This window comes from Cervus canadensis, chromosome 25 (assembly GCF_019320065.1).
Source record: "Cervus canadensis isolate Bull #8, Minnesota chromosome 25, ASM1932006v1, whole genome shotgun sequence".
Lineage (NCBI taxonomy): Eukaryota > Metazoa > Chordata > Mammalia > Artiodactyla > Cervidae > Cervus > Cervus canadensis.
Window position 1 is genome coordinate 44410304 of NC_057410.1, and position 24767 is coordinate 44435070.

Consider the following 24767-nt stretch of genomic DNA (forward strand, 5'->3'; position numbering starts at 1 on the left):
AAGAAAAAATAAGATTGTGGAAGTGAAAGTGAAAGTGAAGTCGCTCAGTCATTTCCGACTCTTTGTGATCCCATGGACTGTAGCCTACCAGGCTCCTCTGTCCATGGGATTCTCCAGGCAAGAATGCTGGAGTGGGTTGCCATTTCCAAATAAGATGGTAGCAATAGGAAAAAAGTGAATTTTCAGATCTATTTTGGTGGTAGAATCAATAGACCAGGCAGATGAATCAGAAGATCACAGAATCAGAATTTGATGGCAGCTCAGAAATGATCTCTATCAACCTGGCTTTTATATCTGACCTTTATGGAGGCACATCTCCCTAAGAATTTCAGGACATACACCTTCTTCCAGGCTTCCCTGGTGGCTCAGATGGCAGAGCATCTGCCTGCAATGCAGGAGACCCAGGTTTGATCCCTGAGTGGGGAAGATCCCCTGGAGAAGGAAATGGCAGCCCACTTCAGTGTTCTTGCCTGGAGAATCCCATGGACGGAGGAGCCTGGTAGGCTACAGTCCATGGGGTCACAAAGAGTTGGACATGACTGAGTGACTTCACTTTCTCCTCCTTCTATGCCTTCTTCCAGTTTTTCAATCAAACACTGATATAGGTGCTGATGCAAAAAATTTTGCAGCTGTAATTAAGAATCCAAATCAGTTTACTTTCAAATAAGGAGAGGGGACTTCCCTGGTGGTCCAGTGGCAAAAACTCTGCTCTCTCAGTGCAAAGGACTTGCGTTCAATCCCTGGTCAGGAAACTAGATCCCACATGTCACAACTAAGACCTGGCACAGGCAGATAAGTAAATAAATACTTTAAAAATAAAGACTAAAATAAAATTTATTAAAATAAAATAGAGATTATCCAAGGGCCCTGATTTTATAACAAATCCTTTAAAAACAGAGAGTTTTTTTTGTTTTTGTTTTTGGCTAGTTATCAAAGAGGAAGTATTTTAAGCAAGAGATTAAATTCAATGTACAAATATTTCTCAACTCCTGGCTTTGAAGGAAGGGACCGCTTGACAAAGAATTCAGGACCTCTCTAGGAGCTAGACAGTCCTTGGCCAGAAGCCAGCCAGGAATTGGGGATCTCAGTTCTACAACTGTAAGAAACTGAATTCTGCCACAACCACATTAGCTTGGAAGAGAACCTTCACCCCACATGAGAATTCTCCCCATGGAACCTTGATTTGACCTTGTGAGACTTTGTGAGACTCTGAGAATCCAGGCATAGCACACCAGTAGGACTCTGACCTACAGAACTGTTCCCTAATAAATGGGTAGGTGTTATCTTTTAAATCACTAAGTTTGTGATAATTCATGACATACAATACAAAAGTAATACAACTTTCCACTAACAAATGACCAATCTCTACTTATCTAACCTGTTCTTAAACATACAAAGGCAAACTCAAAATCTTGAGGGGCTTTTTAAAAAATTGATTCCAGAGCACTCTATTAGTTTGTACAGCCTTCCTTATTTTAAAGAGATATCTACCATCCTATAAATCCTAGTTCAACACTGAAAATCCACCTTAAGCAGGCCTAATCCTATTTGCATTTCTACTTTACTGCAACATTTATACCAAAGATCTATAAAGGTTTTTATTCTGTATTCAATCAATAAAAAAACATTGAGCAATTACTCCAAATTTATTTATATATTATATATATAACCTACATGTTAGATTGTGTCTCTGAAGGTCTAGACTAATTCTTGGAACAAAATAGGCATTTAATAAATATTTTTGAAAGTATGAACAAATGAATAAGAGGGTATTACAGGAGATTTAACTTAGATAGATGGTCACCAGACTGGTCCTGATGAATTATAATTTAATTGGAGATCTGACAGATAAGATGTAGCCTCCCTGGTGAAAAACATCACGTTAAGATGCTGGAATAAGAAAACAGCACAGTGGAAACATGTAAGGAAGGCTACTGGGTATACTAAGAGGAGAATGGGAAGATAGAAAGTTATAGGTGTAGGCCAGAATCAGATATTATTGAGCCTTGTAGGCTAGATTCAAGATTTTTAGTTTTATCTTAAGTGCAGTGGGAATACTTGTTAAGTTTTGTATTGCCTTTTAATTTGCATTAAAACCATCGACTGCTTTTCTCCCGTAAGATCCAGTGTGTATGATCAGAAATTTCCTTTCTTTCCAGTGCATCACCAACTACTCCTTTCATGTTTCCTTTACCAAGGGTTTACTGAGCAGCTAGAGGTGGGAGGAAAAAAGGATGCTTTCTCTATTTAGGAGCTGGAGAAGGCAGAAGAGGCTACCCTTTCCCTGTATTTCAGCAGAAGGGATGATGAGATGCACATGGCTCTCTGACCAACTTTTTTATCCCCTCAGATTTCAGGAAAGAAGACTTTAATGGCAAAGTTTGTGGCACAGTAAAAAAAATTTCAGCAGATTAATATTGGTCCGCAGGCTCTACATTCTGTAAATAAGTTTTGCAGAGAAGAAAAGGTCTAGATAGAACAGTACTTTAACTGGACAAAGAAGCAAGATCTAGACAAGTTTTTCTAACCTGACTTAAGGAAGAGCAACAATAATTGCAATTGCCTTCCTTATGACAGGCACAGGGATGGACCTTGCACAAGACACCCAGAGTCAGGCATGTACGGGCCACTCAGCAAGTATTGATATGTGACTAAATTATGGTTCATAACACAGTCCTTTGGTTTTCATGTGGTATAAAAATTTGTCCACATTTTTCACTCAAATGTATTTAGAAAGATGAACCAGAAATAAATCTAATCTGAGGCCAAATATATAGTATAACTTCACAGACAGTTTTTTTTTTTTTAACAAGGCTACCTCAGATGTGCACATAAATAACTAGCAGTAAACTTCATTTATATCCAGCATCTTCTCTTTTGATGAACTGTGTGTTGAACTAGACTATTTCAAGCAACTGCCCTATTGAATTACAGATACAAAAAGGATTACACTCATTTTAGCATGGAGAATCAGATTTCCATTCTTTAAGAATGACTAAAAACCTCAAACTTTTTCTATTCACAGATGGTACTCATTTGAACACATCATTCCATGCTTCCTGGAATAATCACGCAGCTTGCTTAGATTTTCTGAACATGACTGAACTGTGATGAAGCGATCAACATTCTCTGCCAAGGTATTCCGTAAATTATATTTTTATTCATAAATTATTCTTATCAGAGAAATACTTTTATCACGGTTGAAATGAAAGTCTACAGATCTATACAAGTAAAATTTGTTACAGTTTAAATGCATATCAGTTTTTAGTGATTACTTAGCATATCCCACTTAGAAGGTGAAAATGTGTGTAAAATATAATTACTGTCTAAAATTCTGAATATCAGTTATTAGAATTTGCTACACTCTTATGATAGGATGGTCGCATTAACCTGGTTAACTGTGGTAATATGGAAGACCAAGTTTCCTTAATTCTTCAGTCATGACTGCATACATTTGTCTTCAAGCACAGATATACTCTCTTTTAAGCAAAACACATGTCTGAAAATTTTATATGTATAAATACCTATAAAACTTACCAAAGTATCAACACAATCTTTCCCAGTTTAGGGATATTTTTGTCTCTACTAATTTTAAATAAATTACAAAACACACGGTACAAATATATGATCTGAGCATAAACAAACAAAAGTACAATTTCCTAACATCAACATAATATGGATTAGTATAAACATTGAAATGCCTGCAAAGTTAAGTGCAAAAAAATCTTCTCATACCAGATAAATTTTGCACTAACTTGAATTTAATCAATATCATTTATAGATTGAGTCATACGGGCAAGTCTTAGGGTATATATATATATAAAAGTGATTTAGCCAATAGAAACTATCACATATAGGTGATGCCAAAAGGAAGATTCCAAGAAAAGAGAAGGTCTGGGAGGTATAACCTGAAGGAACAATTGATGATTAGTAGAGATGAGGGAGAAATAATGTTTAAGTAGATTAATAAGGAGAGAGATACATTAAGCAGCAACAAGATGTCTGTCATGGGCTGGGAAATATACCAGATTGGAGAAAAGAAATTCTAAGGATGTCATAAGAAAAAAATGGGGGGGTGGGGGAGGGTGGTTGTATTAAGTGTGGTGCTATTGAAAGGCACTAAAACTTTGAGAGATGAACTTAAATGACTATTGCAGAAAACATGGGACAGAGATTAACTGGTAAAGTATAAACTTAAAGGAAATCCTGAGCCTCTGTATAATTAGTTATTAGGAAAAGATAAACTCAATAGAAACTGGTTAGATACCACATATATCCAAGACTATGTAAATTACAATGATAACAAAGAATAATTAAGAACAGAGCTAAAAGAAGGAGGCAAAAGAATGTTGGCAAAAAATGTGATGACATAGTAGGCAGAGAAAAAACAGGAGTAAACAAGTGGAATAAACCCAAGAATTAAGTTAATAGACCAAATGTACACTGTACACTTCCTAGAAGTAGGCTATGATTTGGCTCTCAGGCGACAGAAAATGATACAAAGGAAAAAATTAAGATGGTAAATCTCTGTGACCATAAATAAAGGCAAATTAAATGAACAGGAAACATGCAATAAACTCTGGTATTGAGATCAAAGATACAGTTCTCCCACCTCTCCCTGACCCCCACCAAATCACACAAACAATACCATACATTTTAACGAACAGCGTCATCAAAAACATCCTTACATAGGAAATACTTAGTATGTTTAACTTGGCTCTTTCGTCTCTCAATGTAGGTGGGCGGAATAATTATCAAACACATTTATGTAAACCTATTTCTTCAGAGGTTCTAATTACTCAGTTTTAAGTACACTTCTCTCTGGCAGTCTTGCTTAAAGCAGAGATAGATTCTGCAGTAGCTGAAACAAAATTTCCCAACATTTGTTATGTAAATATGATTTTAGGTGATACTACAAAGCTGAGAATATGGAATGATGCACTCATTAGTATGCCAAATTAAATCATGAAAATTTCATCTTCATGAAAGAGAACTGAGAAACTATAAACAGGACTAAGGTTTTCTAAAAATAATTTTAAGTGTCTGTCATGATGCATATATATAGGTAGACAATTAGGGATCCAAAATTCTATGGACGACAGCTATAATAGTTTTTGAACCAAATATTATTAAAAACATAAGATTCAGAAAAATATCTCAGTAAAATTCAGGGTGAAAATGTCACTTTCTTGGGGAGAACTCAACAAGAAAAATGATGACACATTCTATTTGGAGGCAAAGTGAGTTGATTTGTTTTATAGAGTCATTAGTTTGACAGCTCTATATAGCAAGTCATCTCATGAGAACATGTATCAAAATGACAACTTTGATTTGAAGTAGTTTATCAGAAGCAGTTCTTATGGGAGTAATTGTATGGCAGAATTAATTGTCTATTAAGACCACTCTTATATTAATAACACTGGAGACTAAGTTGAACTACTGACACTGAAGAAGAAATGAGGATGATATACTAGTTAGTGGTGATTTGCTTGAGGATGGATATGAATAAATAAAATGCTAGTTTCAAATCTTATTAGCATGAATATATAGAGTTGTCTTGAGAGGAAAAGTTTAGGTTAGAATAAGAGGTGAAAGAAAGAAATTCTGAGACCACCAAAAACCAAGAGAAAAGAACATATTTTAACAGAAAGAAGCAATTAAGGAATTCTACTCAAATCTTGAAGAGTTGTGAAATGAAAGTTGCTCAGTAGTATTCAATTCTTTGTGACACCATGGACTATACAGTCCATGAATTCTCCAGGCCAGAACACTGGAGTGGGAAGCCTTTCCCTTCTCCAGGGGATCTTCCCAACCCACGTATCAAACCCAGGTCTCCCGTACTGCAGGCGGATTCTTTACCAGCTAAGCCACAAAGGAGTAAGAAGCAGGGAGAAACAATTTGACTTTGAATCTATAAGGGTGAATAAACATTTAAGGGCAACGGTATTTATAGTATAAGAATAGCAGATGACCGAAAAAACAAAACAAAACAAAACTGAGTCTCTGTCAAGTCAATATTTAATCCAGGGTAAATTAGAATAGGAAAAAGAAATTATTTAAAAAAAAAAGGCTCATGTAAGTCAATAATGTCAGGAACACACTGGTACATAAGAAATATTTAACAAATAAATGAATATGTGAACAAACTAATGGATGGATACATGGATGCATGGGTGAATGCATGGATTTCAAGAGGAAAATATCACTAATGCCGTCACCAATACTGATTGATGAACAAGTGTCACCAATGCTAATTATAATCAAATGCTACTTAAAACCATTCTTTCTTAAAGACTGACTGTATGGAAGACCTTGATAGAGTAAAATATACAAAAAGACTCCTGGATCTAAAGTTGGGGGAAAGTTCTATAAGATAGATGAATTTGGGTTTTTCAGGGATTCTGAGAGAGAAAGAATAAAAGGAGAGAAGTAGGGGAAAAAATCAGGAGGAGAAAGGATCAAAGGATTGAGTGAGACTGGAGGCACTGTGAAATAATGTTGTTGTTGTTTAGTCCCTAAGTCATGGCCAACTCTTGTGCAACCCCATGGACTGTAACCCACCAGGCTCCTCTGTCCATGGGATTACCTAGGCAAGAATACCAGAGTGAGTTGCCATTTCCTTCTCCAGGGTATCTTCCAGGCCCATGGATAGAATCTGTGTTTCCTGCATTGGCAGGCAGATTCTTTACCACTTAGTCACCTGGGAAGCCCGTGAAATAATGGAGCTAATAGAAAAATTGGTTACATTTCAGATTGCCAAAATATTTAAGAACAAAAATACCACTTAAAGTCATGTATATTATTGCAATGTAAACCCTTCCTTTATGTATTCACAAAACGTTCAGTAAGGCTATTACACATAAAAGTGCATGGTGTGACTAGAATTGTCAAAATTATGCAAAAATTTTCCTGAAGTAGTCAAAAAGTTCTATCCCAACCTAGTAAGTTTGAGAGATCTCGTCTGATCATGCCAGAATAGCTTGTGTCACACTGATCCTTCTGCAGATAACAACTATGACCTCTGTGGGGAGGGACAGCTTCTGGCTTATGGTGTCAGGGATGCAGGATTGACAGAGTAGTTGAAAAAAGAAGAAGTCACTAAGGGGCTAGACCCAAACTCGGTCTGAACTCCCTAGAAATCCTTGGCCATTCTCATAATTGTGAAAGTATATAGGGCATGCCAAGAAGCAAAGTGGAAAGAAACAGATTAAAAACTTACTAGAATTTTAGTTGCTTCCCAGTCCAAGACGTGATAAAATTCAGAATTTGAATACACCAAGTTAGGAAATTAAGTAGCAAGCCTCATTTCAAAACCCCAAAAGGATCATTCATTTACTTTGTTCTATTGTCTCAGGATTAAGGAATTCTCTCCACAGATAAAGTTGAAACCAAAATCACACATTCACAAAACTATAATTCAGTAACTTAGTGGCCTGTTAGAATGAAAATCAACACCCTTCAAAAGAAGATAACAAAATCCAGAGTTTCTTCACATCACCAACAACATAAAATTTAGCTTTAAAAATTACTATGCGTACAAGAAAATTTCTACTGACAGGAAAATGAGTCTCATAGTCAGGAGGAAAAAGAGTTCAACAGAAAAATCACAGAATAACACAGGTGTGGGAATTAACAGAAAGCTAATTTAAAGAAGCTATGATAAATATTTTATTTGACTTAATGGAAAACAAAGCAAATGAGGAATTTCAGCAGAGAAATGGAGATAAGGAAACAGAACTAAATGGAATTTATAGAGTTTATAATACCTGACATGATACTGAATTTGTTTAATACCAGATTAAAGATGGCAGAATACAGTCAATGAACATTATGGCACATCAATAGAAACCTGATCTACAGAATAAAGGGAAAAAAAGTTAGAAATTTTAATAAAGCCCTGTCCTTTAAGAGGTATGGAATTAAAGTCCCAGAAGAAAAGAATAGTAAAGGTCAGAAAAATAATTTAAAAATGATGGCTCCAAATTTCTCAAATTTTAGAAAATTATTAATTTACCAATACAGAAAACTAAATGAACTCACAGCAAAATAAATGCAACAAAAACCACACTAACCATATTATTGTAAAATTGCTTAAAAGAAAAAAATCTTGAAAATTGCCCCTTAAATAACCTTTCACACATAATAGTGATGTAAAGAGCAGTTGACATCTCATCAGAAATAATAAGAACCAGAAGACAAAGGAAATACATCTGTAAAGAGAAAAATATTGGGTTGGGGCGACTATCAACCCAGAATTATATAATCCACAGAAAAATTTCCTCAAAAGTGAAAACAAAGTAAATCTATTTTCAATAAAGTAAAACCTGAGAGAATTTCATGCCAGCATACCTGCAATAGCAGAAATTCTAAATGGAGTTCTTTAGTTGAAGGAGAAATGATGTCAAATATAACTTATAACTACTGGAATAGAAGAATACAAATAATGATAATTATATGGGAAATATATGGTCTTTATTTATTTTATTTTATTTTATTTTATTTTAATTTTTATTTATTTATTTTTTTTGGTCTTTATTTATTTTAATGTCTACTGGCTATACAAGTAAAAGTAATACCATAAATTGTGAGGTTTAAAATGTAAATATAGACGAGACCGGGTGCGTTCAGGGTGGTATGGCCGTAGATTATGAGAAGGCGAGGGTGGGATGTTTTGAGAGAACAGCATTGAAACATGTATATTATCTAGGGTGAAACAGATCATCAGCCCAGGTAGGATGCATGAGACAAGTGCTCGGGCCTGGTACACTGGGAAGACCCAGAGGGATTGGGTGGAGAAGGAGGTGGGAGGGGGGATGGGGATGGGGAACACATGTAAATCCATGGCTGATTCATGTCAATGTATGGCAAAAACCACTACAACATTGTAAAGTAATTAGCCTCCAACTAATAAAAATAAATGGAAAAAAATGTAAATATAGGTAAATCACTTATAATAGATAGATGTCAAATGTGTGACAATATATATGTAATTGTACTTTTGCAAAGTTCATATATTTTATGTGACATTGTACAATATTAATTTAACTACAATAAACTCAGGAATTATATAATAACCCCTTGATCAACCACTAAAAATAATGACAAAGAAGCATAGATAAAAATCTTATGGAGAAATTAAAACACAAAGCTAAAACCTCCAATTAAGGAATCATTAAAGAAGGAAGGCAATAAAGGACAGAGGAACTAGAAAAGAGCTAGAAAACAAATAGCGAATAGAACTAACCTCAACTAATTAAATTTAGCTTAGTTCTATTTGCTATTTGTTTTCTAGCTCTTTTTTTCCCTCTGTTCTTTCTTTAATGGGCTTCCCAGGAGGTGTCTCAGATGGTAAAGAATCTGCCTGCAATTCAGGAGAACCAGGTTTGATCCCTGGGTCAGGAATATCCCCTGGAGAAGGGCATGGCAACCCACTCCAGTATCCATGCCTGGAGAATTCCATGGACAGAGGAGCCTGGTGGACTACAGTCCATGGGGTCACAAAGAGTAGGACACGACTAAGCAAGTAACATTTTAACTTCCAACTTACTTAATTACTTTAAATATAAATAGATTAAATGCTACATTTAGAAGACAGTGATTGTCAAGTAAGATAAAAATGAAAGACCCAATTATCTGCTGCCCACAAGAAAAAATTTGTACACCAGACATACAGTTTAAATATGATACAAATAATTCAAAAGTAAAGATAGAAAAAACATACAAAACAGTAGAGCATGTGCCTATATTAATATTAGACTAAATGGTGATGGACAGGGAGGCCTGGAGTGCTGCGATTCATGGGGTCACAAAGAGTTGGACATGACTGAGCAACTGAACTGAACTGAACTGAAAGAATCTTTAAGACAAGGAGGGTTTTAAAAATAAAAGAGATAATTTATAACGATTAAAGGGTCAGTTAGGAAGTTATAACAATTACAACTGTGTATGTGTTAAGTACATGAACAAACTACTGACAGATTTAAAGAAGAAATAGAAAAATCCACAATATATATGGATATTTTATATTTCCTTATTGATAACTGATAGTATAATTTTTGCTGAAAAGTGATAAGAATATAGATTTGTAAAACATTATCATATTGAACTAATGCATAAAACATATATGGACAACAACTGAAGAATAAACCTTATTTCCAAATATGCATGGAAGAATATTCAAGAAGATAAATTATATGCTGAGCCATAGAAACTGTCCCAACTAATTTTAAAAATTAACTGTTATAGACATATTCTCTAACAATGGCTATAAATCAAAATTTGATAATATGTAGATATCTAGAAAAGTTCCAAATATTAGAAATTAAATATATTTTTAAATAACTATGCCCAAAGAAGAAATTTCAAAGGAAATTAGAGAATATCTTTATTGAAGGTAAAAAGTCAACATTTTTGATATATAAGAAGGAATTTATAGCTGTAAATGTTTATATTTGAAAAAAGGAGGCTTAAAATCATTATGTTGAGTAAAATATGCTAGACACAAAAAGATAAATACTACCAGATTGTATTATGTGTGGACTATAAAAAAGGCAAGTTCATGGAAACAGAGTGGAACAATGCTTGCCAGGGACAGGGGAGAGAGAGGTGATAGAGGATATTGGTCAAACAGTATAAATTTTAGTTATATGAATAGGTTATAAAAAAACCAATGCACAGCAAAGTAACTATAGTTAATTATGATGTACTGTATACTTGAAAATTGTTAAGAGAGTAAATCTTAAGTGTTCTCACTACACACAGAAAAAAGGTAAATATGTGAGGTGATGGATAGTATGATGGGGGAATCATTTCATAATGTACATGTATATCATTTAAAAAGACCCTGATGCTGGGAAAGATTGAGGGCAGGAGGAGAAGAGGACAACAGAGGATGAGATGGTTGGATGGCATCATCGACTCAACAGACTTGGGTTTGGATGAACTCCGGGAGTTGGTGATGGACAGGGAGGCCTGGCGTGCTGTGGTTCATGGGGTCGCAAAGAGTCGGACACGACTGAGTGACTGAACTGAGTTGAACATATATCAATGTACTGCACAGTATACCTTTAATGTATCCAATATGTATTCGTCAATCATACCTCAATAAAGCTGTAGAAAAAAAAAGTAAAGAAAAAAACTATGATCTATATCCTCACATAAAATACATAAAAATACAGAAAAAAGAGGAGCATATTAAAAGTAAAATATTTAGAAGGAAGAAAGTAACAGAGATCGAGACTCAATGAAATAAAAAATAAATAAGAGAATATTAAAAAATCCAGAAGCTAGTTCTTTAGATAAATTAATAAAATTCACAAAAACTTGTCAAGCCATATACAAAATGATAGTGCATCTGATCAAATGTGGTCCATCCCAGGAAGGTAAAGTGAAAGTCACTCAGTCATGTCCAGCTCTTTGCAACCTCATGGACTATACTGTCCACGGAATTCTCCAGGCCAGAATACTGGAGTAGGTAGCCTTATCCCTTCTCCAGGGGATCTTCCCAACCCAGGGATCGAACCCAGGTCTCCTGCACTGCAGGTGGATTCTTTAACAGCTGAGCCACAAGGGAAACCCAAGAATACTGGAGTGGGTAACCTATCCCTTCTCCAGGGGATCTTCCTGACCCAGGAATGAAACTGGGGACTCCTGCACTACAGGCGGATTCTTTACCAACTGAGCTATGAGGGAAGACTTCAGGAACGTAAAGTCCACTTAATATTCTAAAACATTAATCATACACCATAGTAAATCATAATTTACCATAGTAACAGGATACAAGAGAAAAAAGCACGTGATCAAGGGCATCTATAGACATCCTACAGTACACATCATACAAAACGGTGAAGCACAGATGCTTCCTCTTTCAACTGGGAACAATGCAAGGATATCTGCTCTTATTACATCTTTTGATATAGTATCAGAGTCTAGCCAGTGCAATGTGGTAAGGGAAAATAAATCATAAGTTTTAGAAAGAAAGAGATTAAAAATTAATTGTAGAGGAAATGATATTTTTAAATGCCAAAAATTCTAAAGCAATATATGCCAACAATCTTCTATGTCCAATAAACAAATTTAGCAGTTATAAGATACAATATCAAAAAAACAAAAATTACCTGTATTTCTAGATTCTACCTCAAACAACTGGTGACTAAAATTAAAATAACTCTACTTCCAATATCATAAAACATTAGATAGGAATAATTTAAACAAAAGATGCAAAACTCATTTGCTGTGAACTACAGAGCGCTGCTGAAATTAGAGTCTAAAAATGGAGACATAATACCATGTTCATGGATTACTTAATATTAAAATGACACTTCTCCCTAAATACATGAACAGATTAAATGCAATCCCAATGAAAATGCCACAGGGTATTTTGGTAAAAATTAACAAGGTGATTCTAAATATAAAATTTGTATGGAAATACAAAGAACCAAAATAGCTAAAACAACTTGGAAAAGAACACATTTATGGAAGTTACACTACCTTATTTCATGATTTGTTTCCTACAAAGCTATAATAAACACAATGTGGTATTCATGAAGGCAGACAAAACAATAGACAAGAATATATTTTAGAAAGAGAGTGAAGTGCATATGGTCAAACACTTGATTTTTGACAAAGCTACCAAGGTAATTAAATAAGGAAAAAGAAACTTAAAAAAAAAAAGTTTTGGAAAAATTGAGCAAATATATTAAAAAGGAACTTTAAATCATACCTCATGCTATGTATATATACAAAATTCTAGGTGATTCATGGATATATATATTAAAGCTAAAACTATAAACTTTTTAGAATAAATGGATAATACTTTCATGATTTGAAGTAGACAATATTTTTCAGGACACAAAATGTACTAATGTGAAATTAAAAACTGCTGATTTGGATTTCATTAATATTAAAATAATCTGCTCATCCAAAGGTACCATTAAGGAAATAGTCAAGCCGTTGACTAAGAGATATTTGTTATACATACATCTAATAAAGAATGTGTATTCAAAATATATAAAGAATTCCTATAACTCAGCACTAAAAAGAAAAGCCACTCAATAAAATATAGGCTAAAGTGTTGAATGGAAAGCTCCCCAGAATGGCAGACCAGTCCTCACTTTGCATGTTCTAATATATCTGAATTTCTGACTTTATGGTTTAATTAAATAACACCTGTCTGCCCAAAACAAGGGTTAAACTTTGTTACCTTTATGTATTAACTATGAGTACTTGCATAAAGTGCTTCACTGCTACCAGTTCTGTCCACAAAATCGTTACATAAATAATAGATGTAGGGACTTTTCTGGTAGTCCAGTGGCTAAGACTCAGCTCCCAGTGCAGTGGGCCTGGGTTTGATCCCTGGTTAGGGAAGTAGATCTCATATCCCACAACCAAGGGTTCGCTTGCAGCAACTAAAAGATTCTGCATGCTGCAATGAAGACTGAAGATCCTAAGTGACACAGCTAAGACTTGGCACAGCCAAATAAATATTTTTTAAAAAGACAGATGTACACTATAACCTGTGGCCCAACATATCATTTCTTTTGAAAGTTATCATTGATTGGTCACTGTGCATCTATTATTTGGTTCATGCACAGGCAGCAAAGTGTGTAGTTATATTGCTTCCTATCTTCCATGTGCATATGTTACATGCCCATATGCATGTTGGAAGCTAATCTGAACTCTGAAAGGAATATAAAAATTTGCCAAGTCATAGAAAAGATGCTCTCTTTATATCATAAGCTGAACAGTGAGAAAAAGAAGGCAATCACTCTTGATATGTTTTTAATAAAGAAAGTGAACACTTTCATTCTCAGTATTTCTAATGTTTTAAATTACAGTGTACTAAATATTGTTTTTATTGTTTTTCATTTCCTATGTATTTGTAACTGATAGGAACAGAGTTTTTAATGTAGTGGCAAACTTTTTTGAAGGTTATGGAACAATCATCACTTTCTCCATTGATTATTAAGGTTGCTTTGCACACATTTTACAGACAGTTTGCACTCATCTTTATGGCCCCACCAGGTAAAGCAAAAACTGCCTTTATATGAAGGATCAATAACCATGTAAAGGAATTAACATCATTAAACATCACTGAAATGAAAACTGAACTCACAATAGGAGAGAAGTTCTTTTATACCAGCTAGACTGTCTAAAATTATACAGACTGATAATGCCAAATTCTACTGACACTACTGACGCTACTCACCCTTGGGTGAGTATTTAAAATCGTACAAGCACTTGTCAGTTTCTTGAATAGTTAAAACATGGATCTAGACTATGACCCAGGAAGTCCAAAAAAAAAAGTTTTACACAAAAATATCGATAGCACTTTTATTCATAACCTTAGTTTGCAACAGTCCATATGTCAGTCAAAATAAAGTGAACGTGTCAGTCGCTCAGTCATGTCCTGCTCTTTGCAACCCCGTGGGCCATAGCTTGCCAGGTTCCTCTGCCCATGGAATTATCCAGGCAAGAATACTGGAGGGGGTTGCCATTTCCTTCTCCAGGGGATCTTCCCGACCCAGGGATTGAACTCTGATCTCCTGCATTACACAGATTTTTTACCCTCTAAGCCACTAGACATACAAATAATGGAGTATTCAAATGATGGAAATTGACTCAATAATAAAAGAAACAAATTGCTGAACCCTCAACAACCTGAGTTTCACAATTATGTTGAAAGAAATAGGCCAGATATAAAAGAGTACATATAGGTGAAGAACAAGTGAAACTAATCTATGTTGACTGAAATCAGGATAGTGGTTGCCTTGAGGAGTGGGTGTCCAAGGGAACTTCCTGTGGAAGATGGAAATATTCTATATGGTGTTGAATGGTTGTGGTTATATGACTGTACGCCTGCGTGGAAACTCATTTAATTCTATAATTTAGTTCTGTGCATCTTACTGTATATAATTTCCCATAATTAGAAAATATTTTAAAAAAAGAAAAAAAGCTTTCCCATTAGAATGTAACAATAATTTCAAAATAAGTCACACATTTATATAGAAATTAAAATACTAGATACTGATACACTAATATTTTCTAAATCTAGATATTACAGAAAAAATTATGAGCTTTATTGTATTTCTCATATGTCCAGACTAGAAAAGAAGCCTTAGAGATTAGTCCAAGAATGTCAACAACTACTTTCAATTCTCTTTTGGTAACTGTTCAATCTTCAGGAAGATTTCCTAACAGTACTTATAATAATAGCATTCTATCCAGTTTCTAAGGAGTATGTCTCACACAGTTACTAATTTCTCTGTACTAATGTCCTAAATACAAAATTAGTTTTCAATTTCAAGTCTAAACTTTAAAAATGTTATGCTGCCATACATAACAAATATTAATGTATTATTAATTAGTATTAATAGTAGCATTAATATTAAATTATTACATTTAATAAGTTACTAATAGAATCTTGGCTTTAAAAAAAATCCTATCTAGAGCTTCTGTGGTAGCTCAGTGGTAAAGAATCTGCCTGCTAGTGCAGAAGACAAGAGTTCGATCCCTGACCCGGGAAAATTCCACATGCCGTGGGGCAACAAAGCTTGTGTATCACAACTATTGAGCCTGTGCTCTAGAACCCATTAGCCACAACTATTGAGCCTGTGCTCTACAACAAGAGAAGCCATTGCAATGAGAAGCTCATGCATTGTAACTAGAGAAAAGCCTGTGCAGCAACGAAGACCCAGTACGGCCAAGAGTAAATAAAATAATAAATTTAAAAAATCTTATCTAAAGTAGACCAGTTTAATTAGTAATAAATGTCAGAAGGGCTTCCCTGGAGGCTCAGATGGTAAAGAATCTGCCTGCAATGTGGGAGACCTGGGTTTGAGCCCTGGGTTGGGAAGATCCCCTGATGGAAGAAAAGGCAATCCACTCCTGGCCTGGAGAATCCCAGGGAGAGAGGAGCCTGCCAGGCTACAGTCCATGGGGTTACAAAGAGTCAGACATGACTGAGCGACTTTCACACACACAAAAATGTCAGAAAATTGAGCTACTGGATTTTACCATATCCTTTAATTGATGTAGATTTCATTATTGTGATCCATATGGAATTGAATTATCTTTCTAACCCTGCAAACTGTTTCTAAAGTAATAATTGATAATAAGGTATCCAGGCACTGAATTAATGGGCAATTCAAGGATGAGGTGAATAGGGGGTAATGAATATTTAAATTACAATAATAAAATTAATATACTAAGAAATGTTACTTGATCTGAATTCTGAAACTGTTTCATCATAGAGTAGCTCCTATTTATGCATATCTTATATTTACAAAATGGCTTCCTGCTCAAAAGTTGTTTTCTTATATACCATGAAAAATATTTGAAATTCATGGTTTTTTCAGGGGTCATGTATGGATGTGAGAGTTGGACTATAAAGAAAGCTGAGCACCAAAGAATTGATGCTTTTGAACTGTGGTGTTGGAGAAGACTCTTGAGAGTCCCTTGGACTGCAAGGAGATCCAACCAGTCCATCCTAAAGGAAATCAGTCCTAGGTGTTCATTGGAAGGACTGATGTTGAAGCTGAAACTCCAATACTTTGGCCACCTGATGTGAACAGACCCTGATGGTGGGAAAGACTGAAGGCAGGAGGAGAAGGGGATGACAGAGGGTGAGATGGTTAGATGGCATCACCAACTTGATGGACATGGGCTTGGGTGGACTCTGGGAGTTGGTGATGGACAGGGAGGCCTGGCGTGCTGTCGTTCATGGGGTTGCAAAGAGTCGGACATGACTGAGCGACTGAACTGAAGTTGAGATTAACAATAATATGTACAACCTACTATTTGTTTAAAGCCTTTTTTTTATATTCATACTGCACTGATTTTTTTAAATTGTCTAAATTAATGTAATATTGTTAATGAAATTGTGCTATCATTAAAACCCATTTATTCTACATTTCAGAATTTCACCATTAGTAAATGTTTTTCCCTGAAGTCTATAATCTCATAAAAATAAGAAGCACATTCCTGAGCTTTTAAGTCAAAAGGTTACCAAAAAAAAAGAAGAGGGGTTTTTGCATGTACACACACATGCATAATTTACTTCAAAAGGGAAGTAAAAGAAAATAAGAAAAAAATGAGGTGAAATTGAGGAGGAGGTTGATATGTAAAGGCTGTTATGAAAAGTATCAACTACAGCTGCATAGAACAGGAATGGAAAATAGGGTAATAAGATATGCCCCAGTTCCTAAATAAGTTAATAAAAATGTTGCTTGAAGAACAGCTGGTTTTAGCTGGAGTTGGAATGAAGAAAACAGTGGTTGCCTGGAGTCCACTTAATGAAAGGTATTAGAACATCAGTGGGGTCAAGGAGAATTATGCAGAGTAACTCAAATTCATTTTTTTTTTTTACAAAAAGGAATTACATTTAAAAGGACTTTTAAACTTATAATTTAGAATTTGATACCTATGACACAAATTCATATTGGCAAACATTACACCTTTGGAATTGATCCAGGCTAAAAAATGTGATATGTGTCTAGAAACTATAAAATTTCCCAGAATGGCTTCAGTATTTCATAGATCTTATTAACTCATAGCATTTTTAGTATTATAGGTTAAGCACATATATGATCATAGAAAATTAGTTTTCCTAAATTTTAAATTCATATTTGGACAGAAGTATATAAATATACTAACAACATAAATATCCCTGCACAAATTAGTGAAATTCATATTATGTTCCTGAATTTCCCTACTCCATAATGACTCTATTTAGATATTGTGAAATAATGAGAAAAAATATTTTCATTCCAATAAATACAAATGATCAGTGAATTTCTAAGGTAAGTGAAGTATCATAATATAGTAGAAAGAGCCCTGGATTTGCAAGAGTTCTGCTAATAAGTAGCTAAAGCAAACTCAGTAGATATTAAGCCTCTATGCTTCATTTCCCAAATTTGCACAATGAAATGACTGATGGGGTTATCTCTGAAACCTAATGAAGACCTAAGATTATATAATTCTAAATTTTAAAAGCATAAGAAAATAATTTTGTTTTGTAATATCCTAGTAGCCCCTGGCAGAGTACTTCATACATATTAATAAATAACTTATTCTTGACTATGTGGATAAAAAGGGTACTACACATGATATTCAAGATATCCTCACAAATGAACTTCAGGCTTTCAAGATGGAGTAGATATATTCACCTGGTTCCTTCCACAAAGTACAACTAAAACCATGAACATTAAATATAGAAGAAACATAAGACTCTGAAAGGTCGTGAGAAGGCAAAGCAACTAGGGAACTCAGAACCCAGGGAACAGCGCAGCAGTGAGCTCCCTGGGTTTTCCTTTTTCCCGTGTATATCCCCAAAGCCAGCAATCTCCAATTGCACCCAGCTCAGACTGCAAAAGCCTCAGTAAAAGCTTGCTCCCTCTAACAGAAAAAACAAAAAGATAAAAGAAAACCAAAACAAAACAGTGTAGCCTAGGCAAGAGAGAAAACGTTTAGACAATAACAGCTCTATTCAAAAACTACAGAAAAAGGCTGTGGTCACTCTCCCTCCCATGACAACAAAGGCCAAATGAAAAAACTAGTCTTCTGCCTTCACTAGGCAGTAATCCCAACCATCCTTGATAGAGTGAGGCAAAACAGTGAGCCAGAACTTTCACCCTTTCCAGAGGGAATAAGATCCATCCACCATGTCAGTGGGCTCACTAGAATCTTGTCAATTTCATCTTTTCAAAGAACCAGTTCTTTGTTTAACTGATTTTTCCTCTTGCTTTCTGTTTTTTATTTCATTGATTTTTGTTCTTATTTTTATTATTCACATCCTTCAGTAGATCTTTCTTTTCTTTTTCTAGACTCTAGTTGAGGGGAGGAGAGTTAGATTATTAATCTGAGATGTTTCCTCTTTTCCAATATGTATTTAGTGATATAAATTTCCCTCTCTTCACTGGTTTAACTGTTTCACACATTTTGATATATTGTGTTTTCATTTCATATCAATTCAACACATTTTAGTTTACTGTATTCTTTATTTCTCTTTTCTTTTTGACAAATGTATTATTTAGAAGTACCACTTTTTACCACTGGATTTGATAATACATTTCAGCTCCAATTTTGCATCCTGAGAGCCTTAAACTTAATTTTAAAACTCCTCGAAAAGATATCTCCATGCCTAGATGGTTCCACTAAGGAACTCTGCCAAATGTTTAAAGAAGAATTCCCAGGGGGCACTAGTGGTTAAGAACCCACCTGCCAATGCAGGAAACTTAAGAGACGAGGGTTTGACCCCTGCGCCGGGAAGATCCCATGGAAAAGCAAATGGCAACCCACTCCATTATTCTTGTCTGGAAGATCTCATGGACAGAGGAGCTTGGTGAGAACAGAGTCACAAAGAGTTGGACATGACTGAAGTGACTACACACCCTCACAATCTTTTCCAGAAATTAGAAGAGATTTGTATTATTTAGTATTCCCTGATACTGAAACGAGACAAAGACAGTGAGATGAATCACGGGAAAAAAAGGGACAGGGCGCAGATCAGTAAAATTAGAAACAAAAAAGGGCAAGTTACAACAGACAACACAGAAATACAAAGGATCATGAGAGACCACTACAAGCAGCCACATGCCAATAAATGGTCAACCTAGAAGAAATGTACAAATTCTCATAAAGGTACATTCTTTCAAGACTGAATCAGGAAGAAATAGAAAATAAGAAGAGACTGATCACAAGTGGGCTTCCCTGGTGCCTCAAATGGTAAAGAGTCCACCTGCAATGCAGGAGACCTGGGTTCAATTCCTCATTCAGGAAGATCCACTGGAGAAGGGAATTCTACCCACTCCAATATTCTTGCCTGGAGACTTCAATAGACAGAGGAGCCTGGCCGGGTACAGTTCATGGGATCTCGCAGAGTCAGACTCAACTGAGCAACTAAGTCGGACAGAGTTGAGCAACTAAAATTTCTTCAATTGAAAATACTGAAATGGAAACCATAATTTTAAAAAACTCCCAACAAATAAAAGTCCAGGATCAGATGGCTTCACAGGAGAATCCTATCAAATATTTAGGGAAGAGCTAACACTTATTCCAAAAAGCTGCAAAGGAAAGAATACTCCCAAACTCATTCCATTAGGCTACCGGATACCACCTGATACCAAAACTAGACAAAGACAGTGAAAAAAAAATAAAACTTCCACAATACTGCACATCAATATTCCTCTTGAATTTAGATGCAAAAATTCTCAAACTATTAGCAAGAAGAAATTAGTAATAAATAAAAAAAAGTACATGATAATCAAGTGGGGTTGACTCCAAAGACCAAAGAATTGTTCCGTACTAGAAAATCAATGTAATCCACCATATTAACAATCTGACAAAGAAAATTACATAAACATATGAATCATTATAAAATAATTTTATATAGCATTCTTGAAATGACAATTTACAGAAAATAGAGAAGAAATTAGTAGTTGTCAGAGGGTTAAGATGAGAAGTACAAGGAAGGTAGGTAGGAGGTGAGTGTGGCCATAAAAAGGCAACATGAAAAATTATCCTCATTGAAATGTCCCCTATAATTGATTGTATTGATATATATAAGGTGGCGATGATACTGTATTATAGTTTTATGAGATGTTTCTATTGGGGGAAACTAAATAAAGGAAACATGGGATTTCTCTATTATTTCTTATATATGCATGTGAATCTATAACTATCTCAAAATAAAAAGTTAAACTATGCTGTAATGTTCTTTATCTTTCTGGCTTACTTCACTCTGTATAATGGGCTCCAGCTTCATCCATCTCATTAGAACTGGTTCAAATGAATTCTTTTTAATGGCTGAGTAATATCATATCAATGTATAACAAAACCCACTGGAAAAAAAAATAATAATAACTATTCCAGGAAAAATAAATAAATAAAAAAAAAGTTAAACTAAAAATATACACAGAAGACATGCCTTTCTTAAAGATTTACCACATAATTTTCTAAAAATATTTTGTGGCTGAAATTTTCTACTTAAGGCACCTAAAGTATGGATATTGAGTATTCACTGTGTCTGTCTATCTTCTAGACCTATAAATTGATTCATTCATTCATTCTTTCATAATGCATAATTATTGAGTATCCCTATATGCCAGACAGATTTCTGGACATTTAAAATAGATGCATGAAGCACTGTTTATAATAGCCAGGACATGGAAGCAACCTAGATGCCCATCAGCAGATGAACGGATAAGGAAGCTGTGGTACATATATACCATGGAGTATTACTCAGCTGTTAAAAAGAATTCATTTGAATCAGTCCTAATGAGATGGATGAAACTGGAGCCCATTATACAGAGTGAAGTAAGCCAGAAAGATAAAGAACATTACAGCATACTAACACATATATATGGAATTTAGAAAGATGGTAACGATAACCCTATATGCAAAACAGAAAAAGAGACACAGAAGTACAGAACAGACTTTTGAACTCTGTGGGAGAAGGTGAGGGTGGGATGTTTCGAAAGAACAGCATGTATACTATCTATGGTGAAACAGATCACCAGCCCAGGGGGGATGTATGAGACAAGTGCTCGGGCCTGGTGCACTGGGAAGACCCAGAGGAATCGGGTGGAGAGGGAGGTGGGAGGGGGGATCGGGATGGGGAATACGTGTAAATCTATGGCTGATTCATATCAATGTATGACAAAACCCACTGAAATGTTGTGAAGTAATTAGCCTCCAACTAATAAAAATAAATTTTTTTTAAATAAAAAATAAAATAAAATAGATGCATGAAATTGGAGCCCATTATACAGAGTGAAGTAAGCCAGAAAGATAAAGAACATTACAGCATACTAACACATATATATGGAATTTAGAAAGATGGTAATGACAACCCTATATGCAAAACAGAAAAAGAGACACAGAAATACAGAACAGACTTTTGAACTCTGTGGGAGAAGGTGTGGGTGGGATGTTTCAAAAGAACAGCATGTATATTATCTATGGTGAAACAGATCACCAGCCCAGGTGGGATGTATGAGACAAGTGCTCGGGCCTGGTGCACTGGGAAGACCCAGAGGAATCAGGTGGAGAGGGAGGTGGGAGGGGGGATTGGGATGGGAAATACGTGTAAATACATAGCTGATTCATATCAATGTATGACAAAACCCACTGGGGAAAAAAAAAAATAAATAAAGGGGAAAAAAAAAATAAAGTCTAGCAAAAAAAAAAAAAATAGATGCAAACTGCACAAAGGAAAATTCCTATTCTCATGGAGCAAGCAATGTAATGAGGACAGATATCCACAGACAATGGCACATACAAAGTAAAGCAGGAGAGAAGGATCGAAAATTCTAGCTGGGAGGAGGTTCAATCATAAAGGTTCAACCTCTTTGAAATTGTAGCATTTGAGGGTAAATTTCAAAAGATGAGGGGCTTCCCTCATAGCTCAGTTGGTAAAGAATCCGCCTGCATGCAGGAGACCCTGGTTCAATCTCTGGGTCAGGAAGATCCGCTGGAGAAGGGCTAGGCTACCCACTCCAGGATTCTTGGGCTTCCCTTGTGGCTCAGCTGGTAAAGAATTCACCTGCAATGCGGGAGACCTGGGTTAGATCCCTGGGTTGGTAAGATCCCCTGAAGAAGGGAAAGGCTACCCACTCCAGTACTCTGGCCTGGAGAATTCCACTGACTGTATTGTCCATGGGGTCACAAAGAGTTGGACAGGACTGAGCGACTTTCACTTTCACTTTCAAAGGATGAAGGGGGAGATACATACATTACTTAGAAAGAGAATCCTGGGTTGTAAAAGGACCTTATGGCCATTAAAATGACTGTGAATTTTATTCTTCATGATTTGGGTGAATCAGTAAGTTATCTGTAATGAAAAAATCTTTCTCTGTCTAAAGAGATTATTGCAGTGTTTAGGAATTTGGCCAAAAAAGCATCACTGTTTTCAGAGTCAATGTATGTTGCTTCCTACTCCAAATTTAGCAAAGTTCCCATTTTTCTATACTATTGAATTCAAACTTCTGCTACAATTACACAAAGCAGAGTCAGGTCCACTTGAGTTATTCAACCTCACTTCTTATCCTCTAAAATACAACACTGTCTACATAGGCTTCCATCTCAGACTGATCCCTTGTATTACAATCCTTTATTCTACTTCAGATCTTCCTAAACTCCACCATCTAAGACTGCTCAAATAGAAAGAATTTTTTTGATATGTACAACTGACATTTTCTCACAGCATATTTAGAAAAGTTAGTTTATTGATATCAGGCAACCTAAGTAAACATTAGATTAGTACCTGATTATGAAATTCTAAAATTCAAAAACATATCATCATCTTCTAATTAGGTTACTGCATCTAAACTTCTCCTATAAAGCAGTTTTGAAGCAACCAATGAGCAATATCCAATTGCTATTCCACTTTCTCATTACAGCCCTCAATAAAACGTATTTCTCCCGAATTCCTATTTGATTCTTCAGTCCACACAATTCAATCCATACAATTGAAGGTTTGTGTTTAATTGCTTTATATTTACTAAATGTGTTTTTACAATATGGTAGAGTTATTTGGACCTATAGGATTGAGATAACCAATTCCATTTGGGATTCAAACAGATCTTGAACCCCAAACACAGAGCCTGAGCATGGTGGTGGTGGTTTAGTTGCTAAGTCGTGTCTGACTCTTGCAACCCCATGGATTGCCCACCAGGCTCCTCTATCCATGGGATTCTCCAGGCAAGAATACTGGAGTGGGTGGCCATTTCCATCTCCAGGGGATCTTCCTAACCCAGGAATCAAACCTGGGTCTCCTGCACTGCAGCAGATTCTTTATCGACTGAGCTATGAGGGAAGCCGAGGCACAGTAAGCATTAAATAAGTAATATATTGGTTAAATGTCCAACACACCACGAGTATAAATGATACTTTTAATCTCATGCTCACTTTTAAGGAAAGTATCCTATTTAGAAAAGCAGAGGAACCAGAGAGCAAATTGCCAACATCTGCTGGATCTCGAAAAAGCAAGAGAGTTCTAGAAAAACATCTATTTCCGCTTTATTGACTATGCCAAAGCCTTTGACTGTGTGTATCACAATAGACTGTGGAAAATTCTGAAAGAGATGGGAATACCAGACCACCTGACCTGCCTCTTGAGAAACCTGTATGCAGGTCAGGACATGGACCAACAGACTGGTTTCAAATAGGAAAGGGAGTACGTCAAGGCAGTGTATTGTCATCCTGCTTATTTAACTTATATGCAGAGTGCATCATGAGAAACGCTGGGCTGGAAGAAGCACAATTCAGTTCAGTCGCTCAGTCAGTCCGACTCTTTGAGACCTCATGAACTGCAGCACACCAGGCCTCCCTGTCCATCACAAACTCCCAGAGACCACTCAAACCCATGTCCATTGAGTCGGTGATGCCATCCAACCATCTCATCCTCTGTTGTCCGCTTCTCCTCCTGCCCTCAATCTTCCCCAGCATCAGGGTCTTTTCCAATGAGTCAGCTCTTCGCATCAGGTGGCCGAAGTATTGGAGTTTCAGTTTCAACATCAGTCCCTCCAATGAACACCCAGGACTGATCTCCTTTAGGATGGACTGGTTGGATCTCCTTGCAGTCCAAGGGACTCTCAAGAGTCTTCTCCAACACCACAGTTCAAAAGCATCAATTCTTTGGTGCTCAGCTTTCTTTATAGTCCAACTCTCACATCCATACATGACCACTGGAAAAACCATAGCCTTGACCAGATGAACCTTTGTTGACAAAGTAATGTCTCTGCTTTTTAATATGCTGTCTAGGTTGGCCA

At 35.8% G+C, this 24767-nt stretch overlaps 1 protein-coding gene across 1 annotated transcript in view; it reads right to left on the bottom strand.

Moving 5' to 3' along the window:
* PTPRQ (protein tyrosine phosphatase receptor type Q) overlaps positions 1 to 24767 on the bottom strand; it is a 293179-nt gene that overhangs the window by 109196 nt on the left and 159216 nt on the right. The window lies entirely within an intron of this gene.